Below are 10,437 nucleotides of genomic sequence, written 5' to 3'. Positions count from 1 at the left end.
AGTATAGTAAGGCATCAAAAATTGTCAAAAAATGTCATAGTATAGTAAGACATCAAAAATCATCAAAAAATTTCATAGTATAGTAAGGTCAAAAATGTCAAAAAATTATATAGTAAGCATCAAAAATAAAAAATGTCATAGTATAGTAAGACATCAAAAATCATCAAAAAATTCATAGTATAGTAAGGTGTCAAAAACCATGAAAAAATATTATAGTATAATAAGGCATCAAAAATGGTCAAAAAATGTCATAGTATAGTAAGGCGTCAAAAATGGCCAAAAAATGTCATAGTATAGTATGGCGTCAAGAATGGTCAAAAAATGTCATAGTATAGTATGGCGTCAAAAATGGTCAAAAAATGTCATAGTATAGTAAGGTGTCAAAAATGGTCAAAAAATGTCATAGTATAGTAAGGTGTCAAAAATGGTCAAAAAATGTCATAGTATAGTAAGGTGTCAAAAACCATGAAAAAATATCATAGTATAATAAGGCATCAAAAATGGTCAAAAAATGTCATAGTATAGTAAGGCATCAAAAATGGTCAAAAAATGTCATAGTATAGTAAGACATCAAAAATCATCAAAAAATTTCATAGTATAGTAAGGTGTCAAAAATTGGTCAAAAAATGTCATAGTATAGTAAGGCATCAAAAATGGTCAAAAAATGTCATAGTATAGTAAGACATCAAAAATCATCAAAAAATTTCATAGTATAGTAAGGTGTCAAAAATTGGTCAAAAAATGTCACAGTATATCTTGTGGTCAATGTCAGAAAATGTCATACTGTCTCTCAAATGTAAGAGGAAATCTGTAATATTACAAGCAACAAGAATAAGAGCAGTTGATGCATTTGAGGGATAATTAACGTTTCTTTTTCTTCTTTAATCATATTTGTAATAAAGTTTCAGGACTTAAAGCTGTGGATAGTTTCTGTGATTAACATGTTCTATCTCTGCAGGAGGAGAAGATCGCATCACCTGAAGAGGACAACGAAAGTAGTTAAATGTTATTAAAGATGTTTAGAGATGTATAAGTCTTTAAGTTTATCCTTATGCTCATCACTACATTAAATGTGGGGTTAGAGAATAAAAAAATGTGTCCTCAAGTGCTCAAATGTTTGTCATTTGCTGTGGTTTGTTAAATATTGTCTAGAACAGAATCAATAAAGTTTTGTAACTTAACTTTTGAGTTGAGTGTGTCTATTTTCAAATAAATATCACATAAATTATTTTGTAATGGAGAAATGCAAAGTATTCTCTACTTGCAGCTTGAATTAAAACATAAAATTGAAGCTAAAAACTCCAAGTAATCTCTGGCTAAAAGCCATTACCCTAGCCTCTGACTAAAAGTCGTAACCCTAACCCTAACCTCTGGTCAAAAGCCGTAACCCTAACCCTAACCCTAACCCTAACCCTAGCCTTTGGCTACAAGTTGTAACCCTAACTCTAGCCTCTGAATAAAAGTCGTAACCCTAACCCTAGCCTCTGAATAAAAGTCGTAACCCTAGCCTCTGGATAAAAGTCATAACCCTAACCCTAACCTCTGGTCAAAAGCCATAACCCTAACCCTAACCCTAGCCTTTGGCTACAAGCTGTAACCCTAACCCTAGCCTCTGAATAAAAGTCGTAACCCTAACCCTAGCCTCTGGATAAAAGTCATAACCCTAACCCTAGCCTTTGGCTACAAGTTGTAACCCTAACCCTAGCCTCTGAATAAAAGTCGTAACCCTAACCCTAGCCTCTGGCCAAAAGTTGTAACCCTAACCCTAACCCTAACCCTAACCCTAGCCTCTGAATAAAAGTCGTAACCCTAACCCTAACCTCTGGTCAAAAGCCGTAACCCTAGCCTCTGGATAAAAGTTGTAACCCTAACCCTAGCCTCTGAATAAAAGTCGTAACCCTAACCCTAACCTCTGGTCAAAAGCCGTAACCCTAGCCTCTGGATAAAAGTTGTAACACTAAACCTAGCCTCTGAATAAAAGTCGTAACCCTAACCCTAGCCTCTGGCCAAAAGTCGTAACCCTAGCCTCTGACTACAAGTCGTAACCCTAACCCTAACCTCTGGTCAAAAGCTGTAACCCTAGTCCCTGGATAAAAGTCATAACCCTAACCCTAGCCTCTGACTAAAAGTCGTAACCCTAACCCTAACCTCTGGTCAAAAGCCATAACCCTAGCCTCTGAATAAAAGTCGTAACCCTAACCCTAGCCTCTGGCCAAAAGTCGTAACCCTAGCCTCTGACTACAAGTCGTAACCCTAACCCTAACCTCTGGTCAAAAGCTGTAACCCTAGTCCCTGGATAAAAGTCATAACCCTAACCCTAACCTCTGGTCAAAAGCTGCAACCCTAGTCTCTGGATAAAAGCCATAACCCTAACCCTAGCCTCTGGCCAAAAGTCATAACCCTAGCCTCTGACTAAAAGTCGTAACCCTAACCCTAACCTCTGGTCAAAAGCCATAACCCTAGCCTCTGGATAAAAGTTGTAACACTAACCCTAGCCTCTGGATAAAAGCCGTAACCCTAGCCTCTGACTAAAAGTCGTAACCCTAACCCTAGCCTCTGGCCAAAAGTCATAACCCTAGCCTCTGACTAAAAGTCGTAACCCTAACCCTAATCTCTGGTCAAAAGCTGCAACCCTAGTCTCTGGATAAAAGCCATAACCCTAACCCTAGCCTCTGGCCAAAAGTCATAACCCTAGCCTCTGACTAAAAGTCGTAACCCTAACCCTAACCTCTGGTCAAAAGCCATAACCCTAGCCTCTGGATAAAAGTTGTAACACTAACCCTAGCCTCTGGATAAAAGCCGTAACCCTAACCCTAACCCTCTGAATAAAAGTTATAACCCTAACCCTAGCCTCTGACCAAAAGTTGTAACCCTAACCCTAGCCTCCGACTAATGGTAACTAAAAGTCCCAACCCTAACCCTAACCTCTGGCTGAAAGCCATAACCCTAGCCTCTGAATAAAAGTTGTAACACTAACCCTAGCCTCTGGATAAAAGCCGTAACCCTAACCCTAACCCTCTGAATAAAAGTTATAACCCTAACCCTAGCCTCTGACCAAAAGTTGTAACCCTAACCCTAGCCTCCGACTAATGGTAACTAAAAGTCCCAACCCTAACCCTAACCTCTGGCTGAAAGCCGTAACCCTAACCCTAGCTTTTGGCTAAAAGCCATAACCCTAACCCTAACCTCTGACTGAAAGCCATAACCCTAGCCTCTGGCTAAAAGCTGCAACCTCTGGCTGCAAGTGGCCTCTGGCTACAAAATTCATTTTCATATAATACTAAACAGACAGACAAAATATTCAGTGTTCAGAAATATTTAAATAAGATAATTCTTTATTTGTACCACAGCAGGGAAATTCAGTGTTGCAACAGCAAAAATAAAAAAAAAGGCATGATATAAACAAGACAAGATATAAAATAAGACAATATATAACAACATGTAAAAATTATAAACAATATGAACAGTATAAACAAAACTAGGTACACAGTAATATATTGGAACCCACAAGAGGTGTGAGGTGAGGTGAGGTGTAAAAATGTCACAATGTTGTAAGACATAAAAAAAATGGCATAGTATATTAAGATGTGTACTACAGTAAGTAAAGTGAAAAAAACATTGTGTTGTGTTGTATGTATAGTGAGGCATCAAAAATGTAATGGTCATAGTATCATAGAAAAATGTCAAAAATGGTCAAAAAACATCATAGTATAGTAAGGTGTCAAAAACCATGAAAAAATGTGATACTTAACTATGATATCAAAAATGGTCAAAAAATGTCATAGTATAGTAAGATGTCAAAAATCATCAAAAAATGTCATAGTTAACTATGGCATCAAAAATGGTCAAAAAATGTCATAGTATAATAAGGCATCAAAAACCATGAAAAAATATCATAGTATAATAAGGCATCAAAAATGGTCAAAAAATGTCATAGTATAGTGCAAACGTGCAGCACAGTCAGTTCAGTTGAACCAGAACATTGATCTGTAAACAGTTTACAACAACACAGAGAGGAAAAAAGGACAATTCCATGTTTTCTCTTCAGAAAAAGTTTTGCTAACCTTTTTAGCACTGTCACCTCACTGTCAGTTTATGTGGTGATTACAATATTATCACTTAGCGATAAGAATGATGGTCACAAGTATGAAGAAAGACCCAAGATGGGAACTTTTCTCTAAATCTTAAGACCTTACCCGGCTCTGTATTTAAAGGAATCATTTGGGGAAAAACACTGTTCACTTTCTTTCCTAGATGAGAAGATCGATACCACCTCAATATTTTTGCATTAAGCACAGATCTGGGGTCAGGGTGTACAGCTAGCTTGGGTCTGTGAGACACAACATGTTAATTTGTGATCTTTAAATGTTTGTGCACCAAAATCACACACAATCAGTGCCTCCTGTGTCCTGTTAGTACAACATCTCATGTATTTTCAGCAGTTTTTACAGCCGTTACTCCAGCTGTTCATCTAGAGAAAGATGGTACATTCATGGTAGAGGACACACCTCTCACATGCACTGTGTTCTGTGGAGTCTGACGGAGGTTTTTCATAAAATGACTCCTCTCCTCCCACCCCCCCACCACCTTCTTCCTGACTCCTCACTGATTCACTGTGACAATCTGTCGTCAGCCCTTTTTTTTTTCCTCCTCTGAATCCCTGTCTTTGATTTCTGGCCTCCATTTTTCTGTCAGACTTAACACAGAGAAATGTGCCTTGATGTAATTGTGCGCTTAGGTGGCGTGTAATGGAACATGAAATTAAAGCACTCCTACTTATACCCTGAATGTTTCTTATAAAAGCAGGCTGTGATTTGTGTATCGGCCATTTTATCAGTGTCGAAGCACCACATTTGTGATGATTATGGCAGAGATACAGTAAGTGTTCCATGTTATGGCCGACTTGGGATATTTTCCTCCATAAAGCGCTAACTGTGGATGCATCCTACTATGAAATGTGCAATAAAATGGCGCTGCATTACATCTTAATTGAGGCTGCCTACACTGTCTTGGCAAGTGAAAGTCTCTCCTTTCCAAACAAGGCGCTGTTAGACTGGTTTAAATAGAGACAGACAGGCCCCCGGGCTACCAATGTCCTTTGGGATTGTCAGGGTCATCAATGAAACACAAGGCTACACTAGCGCGCTCCTCTCCGACTGTTGCCCCGCGTTTAATGGCACATTATGTTATGGTAAATACATTAGATGTTATACTTCTTCTCACGGATGTTAAACACATGCTAAACTGACTATATGTTGCTGCGCAGAGATGAAATTAACAATGCATGACATGTTTTCCACTGCATCCATGTTTGTGTTTCCTCAGGCACCATTCTACTGAGCTTATTTTATGATGCACCTCCGCTTCCACAATTTTCTCTCCCACCTGCCCCCTGTGTGGAAAACAACTTTGATAAAACCTCAAATCTAGGGGCTAAAATCTTTATTTTCTTCTCAAACCCTGAACACAAAGCTCACAGGCATCACAGGCTTCGATGCAGGGCCCGCCAAATGTTAGCTCGCCTGCCGTGCCAAGACTAGACAGGCCCTTTGCAAAGCTAACACGGCCTCGCGGCGGCTTGTGCTCGTCAGCGGCCGGCTGGTCTCATTGGCTTTATTTATAGTCGGCGCCACAAGACATCTGCTGGAGACGAGACTCTGTCCTCTGTGTCCACACAGCACTGCACAGAGGGAGCTTGTCAACGTTTTTTTTTTTTTTTTTTTTCAAAGGCAAAGTGTTTGCGAGGACCCCGGTCAGAGGAGGGAAGAGACGGCTGCAACCTCCTCTAATAGGACGGGTGTCCCCTCCGATTGCTTTCTCCACTGCTCTGATTAACGAGACCGGAAGACAGAGGGAGGCTTCACAGTTTGTCGTGTCCTGTGTGTTCGCCGATGTTTACTTGATCTGAGAGCTGTTGTTTGTTTGGTGTCTTCAGCCTGGTCGCTGCTTGCCACTATTTTGGGACACTGACACTTGGATGCAGCTCGGCCTCGCCTTTTCCTCCCCCCAACCTCCCCCCTCTCCTCCTTCTCTTCCCCCTCGGTGTCACACAGAGTTTCTCTTCCTCTCCCGTTCTCTTCTCCTCACGTCGAGGATGTCTGGGTGTCTCAGGATGACCACGCTTTAGGCCTTGACACAAAGTGCCGGGGACAGCTCCGTGCTCTTCCCACAGAGCTGGGGGTGAAGTCAGACTGCCACAGAGGGAGGGAGTGTGAAAATACTCTGGGTACATGTTCCTGAAAAGAACCAACCACAGAAAACCTGCATTACACACAGAGGAACTTCACCATGAATCAATACCAACAATCAAGTGTGATGTGATATTTGTTTTCATACTGACACAGTGAGAAGACGAAGATAAAACTGAGCTATAGATGACAGCATTTCACTGTCTCAAATCATAACAGCAGTGCTTAATGGAGAGGAACATTATTTGTTTCTTAGCTATAAAGGACCATAGTTACGCTGCCCGAGGAACCCCATCATGAATTTCATCCATGAAAACAGTATTTTTACTGAGCAGAACACAGGAGCTGCTGGTACACCTCTGCCTCGGTTAGTTCGATTGATTGTGTCATTGTGTGACTGTCAGTGGTGGAAGAAGTGTTCAGATCCTTTACATAAATAAATATTCTAAACAATAACACAGACACACTAACAGATGGAGGCAGTGGTATTCCAGCAGCTCCGTATTCTGCTCTGTAAAACTCTGGTTTTTGTCAATGGAGTCTGGTACTGATTTATAATGATGTTTCTGGTTAAACAAAAAGGATCTTACTCTTTAATATAAAGCTCTACCTCTGCAGGAATCCTGTCCACACTGTTGTCAGACACTTGTGGAAAAAAACATGAATAAATGCATTTCACCTATAGGTGGAAATGAGCTGCTGAGCTAATCCTGACGCATTCACTCTTTGTTTTTTAAAATGAATTGACCACATAAATAATCAAATAGTAAACAATTAAATAAAGTAGAAACCAAGCTGCTATTAGAGCAAGAAACATCAAAGACGATGCAAAACATTTAGTGTTTTTCTGCTCGGCCATATGTAGAGCAGCGGAAAAAGTAAAGTGAAATGTTGCATCAACAAATGTTCCAGCATTAATGTCTGAATCTATCCTCGTAGCATCTGGGCCACTGAGCTCTTTCTGGGAATGAAATGGCATTGTTGCTTAGTCTCCTTGTACTTTTTTTTTTTTTTTGAGAAAGTTTCAGCTGTATAACAATATTGAAAGGCATTAGTCTTAATCTCTCGGCTTCCTTTTACTTTTTTTTTTTAGTCTTAGAAAATACATCTGGTTCCCTGTCTTGTAATTCCTGCCAGGATTCCAAAGAAAAGCGAAAACAATTTTGACAACAGTGGAGGGATTAAGGAGGAGGGTGGGGTGGTTGTTTTAGGGCATTTAGCTGCTGGGAATGAGATTAATGCCCTCTCCGACAGCAACAACTGCTGCGACGTGTTGCACTTTCTGCAGCTGGAAACTTGCTGGTAATCCTTAATGGATCAGAAATGATAAGCCCATCCTCATCACTCAGACAAACTGTTTAAGCTTTCTGACACAAAGAGTATGTGTGCAGGGTATTTTATTTTATTTTTTATTTCCAGAACAATAGCAAAATAAGCCCTTTATTATAAAACTGACTGTAGATCAGATCTGCATATGCGCTGTCGCAGTTATCCTCTTTCTGCAGAGGTACATGGGACACAGATTGTTTTTCTCGACTTTTACAAAGGAGATTTAGATTAAAAAAGCTTTTTATGATTGTTACTTGTACTCGTCTACCTCTTCACCTTTTATAACAGCTCACCTAAAACACAACTTGTTTTGGGTCAGGGGCCACATGACGCTGCAGCTCAGATACGGTGGCAGCAGGTCTCTGACATGATGTGGAAAAATGAAAGATTTTTGTTTGAATTTTTGGCATCACCTCAGGTCAGGAGACGTTTATCTGCAGCTGGAAACAGGAAAGGAGGTTTTCGTGTTCTCTGCTCCAATAAGTCCTTTTTAAAACTTAATTTAGAGATGTAACACAGAGACATGAGTCAATAATGATCTGATCATCTGTTATCGTATTGTTATTTATTCAGTGGATATATGACGTCCAGCACCATGCACCTCAGTACAGGAACAACCCACAACACAAACCTGAGTTAGAGATACTCATTCCTGTGAAGGAATTCTGTGAGAGCTCTCCGTCAGTGAGATCTCAATGATTTCATTGAGACTTTGTGAATTAACAAAGCTTAAGTAAGAGTATAATCTCAATTCAAGGTCCACTTACCATCACTTTTAGAGCTTCAGCTGCATCTTCATCATCTTCATCAGTGGAGGGAGTCGGCTCAGCTGCAGTCACATGACCTCGACGGACCTAAAAGGTGAAATAAAGGGTAAATATCTTAAGTATCTTATCTGTTGTGTGTGTCTTCACTGTGAGCAGCGATATTTAGATGCACAGAAAGTGTGAAAGTCCCTGCTGATTAATGAGAGTAGATAGGACCAACCTCACAGTAACTTCTCAGGACAATTCAGATATTTTTTTTGAGGATTAACATCTTTTCAGGTGCATGACATCGCAGAGGATTCTTCCTCTTTCTCAGACTCATTGTGCTTAAATCTGAGTTTGGGCTGATGCCTTTGAATTTAAGTCGACTGCTGGTAGAAAAACAATATACAAACATTCAATTAAGAGGCTAAATCAACAACTAAAATGTGAGAAAAACACAGTGATATTAAGAGAAGATTTAACAGAAATTTACAGCTGCTACTCAACTGTTCTTTGGGATCATGGTCTTTTCATTTCTAAAATCACAGGTTATTTTCATAGTCTAATTTTGCAGTAATAACCCAAATAAAGCCCAAATCTGTGTAAATATATTTAAGATACTCATTAATATTTAGGTTTTATAGAAGCTACAAGATGTAATTTGTGTGATTCATGTCAGTAAACAGAACATGCTGAGCTTGTTAGCATGTAGCACAGGAGTCAAAAATCAACACACCTGGCCTCTTTGTTAAATTCAACAATGAGCCAATCTCACAGAAACATGTTCTGTGTCAACACATCAGCACCTGAGTTTCATTCTTCAGCTTTTCAGTCGAACGATAAAAGAATATTCATGTGAAACACTGCAGTAATCTGTGATGTCTCTTATATACACACGTCTGCTGAGGAGAGAATTAATGTGGATTATTACTGATGAATATCAGAATGTAACTCTGAGTGTGAGTAATAAACACCAGCCTCTTCAGTGAAATCTATCACACTAACTGCTGCATAAATCCAACTTGGAAATAAAAAGAAAACTGATGGATCACTTGAAAGTAAAGAGAGAAACTTGTTCAACTTAACAGACTCTCACTCAGCGACACTTCATCTTAAAGTCGTTAAATACACAAGATATTTTCTGAACATTAACTCCTCCTCTTGTGTTTTTGTTGCTTCAGTGACTAAAAAATAAAAATGAATGAGCTTGAGCTGCTGTTTGAAATCATTCCTGATGCCTGTGTGACAGACACCAGGCTGCAGTTCACTGTGCGCCCTGTAGAGGTCACTCTGTACCTGCAGTGCAGAGCAGCAGACGGCGGCCGAACACGAGCTGCTTCAGATAAAACATTTAACTGATGGATCTAATGTGTCTGTCAGCGAGGAGGAGACACTGACTGTACAGTATGTGGATGAAATGATAAATATTATCATCATTAAAATTTATATTTCAGCTTAATTCTGCTCGTTTGATTCAGTTATTCGCCTCCTCTGATTGAAAACATGCAAAATCATTAAAAAAAAATAAAATAATTGAAAACAAAATGTGTCATACAAGCATTTGTAATTTTAAAAACTTGATTTTATTTGAAATTGTTATTTTTCTTCCTTTTTATGGAGTTTTTTAGTTAGAATTTGGAGGGGATGAACAAATGCATGAATCATTTTCTATTTCTTTTAATTTCTAAACATTTTTTATAATTGTTCTTTATACTATTTGGTATTTTCTTAAAAAAAAAAAACAGTAGAGAGATGACAGAAAAAGGTGAGTGATAAATAATCAATGCAGCCAGACTTAAAACAGAGATTTTACATGTATATAATCAGCATGTTAAAACCCCTCAGCCACATGGTTTCCATCTATTTTGTGTTTTTAATTTGACTCATTTTCTTCCTTTTTTAGCTTTAAAATGTAATAAAATGACACTAAAACCCACACCAACAGTATCCATCTCAGCCAGAATAAATGTCTGTATAAGCAGCTTAGTGACTCACAGTTGTTGTTACTTGCTGTTTCACTGTGTGTCTGCAACAAAAGACTCACAGCTGCAGAGCAATGAATTAAAAGCGACGAGACTGAGGAGGGAAAACGATGCCGCTGCTTCCTTCTGAGGACAGTAGGTGGCGCTATGGTATCTCTGTCTGGGTCATCCATAGAGATATCAACTCCC

General features: G+C 39.1%; 1 long non-coding RNA gene across 1 annotated transcript in view; it reads left to right on the top strand.

Annotated features, from left to right (window-relative positions):
• LOC127143166 (uncharacterized) overlaps positions 1-1,149 on the top strand; it is a 14,478-nt gene extending 13,329 nt beyond the window's left edge. Inside the window, exon 5 of the long non-coding RNA XR_007814399.1 lies at positions 959-1,149. This is a non-coding gene — a long non-coding RNA (uncharacterized LOC127143166). The remainder of the gene's footprint in view (positions 1-958) is intronic.
• The last annotated feature ends 9,288 nt before the right edge of the window (positions 1,150-10,437 follow it).

Source organism: Lates calcarifer, linkage group LG13 (assembly GCF_001640805.2).
Source record: "Lates calcarifer isolate ASB-BC8 linkage group LG13, TLL_Latcal_v3, whole genome shotgun sequence".
NCBI lineage: Eukaryota > Metazoa > Chordata > Actinopteri > Centropomidae > Lates > Lates calcarifer.
Note: the sequence above shows the minus strand (reverse complement) of the source record. Positions and strands in the feature narration are given on the sequence as shown.